The sequence below is a fragment of the Gnatocerus cornutus genome, unplaced genomic scaffold (assembly GCF_029298725.1).
Source record: "Gnatocerus cornutus isolate USDA-ARS CGAHR unplaced genomic scaffold, icGnaCorn1.1 ctg00000276.1, whole genome shotgun sequence".
Lineage (NCBI taxonomy): Eukaryota > Metazoa > Arthropoda > Insecta > Coleoptera > Tenebrionidae > Gnatocerus > Gnatocerus cornutus.
In genome coordinates, this window is record NW_028275595.1 from 20001 (window position 1) to 20455 (window position 455).

The window sequence follows — 455 nt, forward strand, 5'->3', positions numbered from 1 at the left end:
TTAAACTTCCGAAAACTTATAAATTCACAGACTTCCCTCCAACGTTACAGTTCCGAAAACTTCTAAGCTCACTGATTTCAATCTAACGTTACACTTCCGAAAACTTTTAACTTAACCAATCTCAGCTGAACGTTACAGTTCCAAAAACTCATAAGTTTACAAATTTTAATCTACAGCTCTTGACTTAACAAATTTCAGCTGAACGTTACAGTTCCGAAAACTTTTAACTCGACCAATTTTTGCTGAACGTTACAGTTCCGAAAACTCCCAAGTCCACTGATTTCACTCGAACGTTACACTTCCGAAAACTTTTAACTTTACCGATCTCAGCTGAACGTTACAGTTCCGAAAACTTCTAAGCTCACTGATTTCACTCGAACGTTAAACTTCCGAAAACTTATAAATTCACAGACTTCCCTCCAACGTTACAGTTCCGAAAACTTCTAAGCTCACTG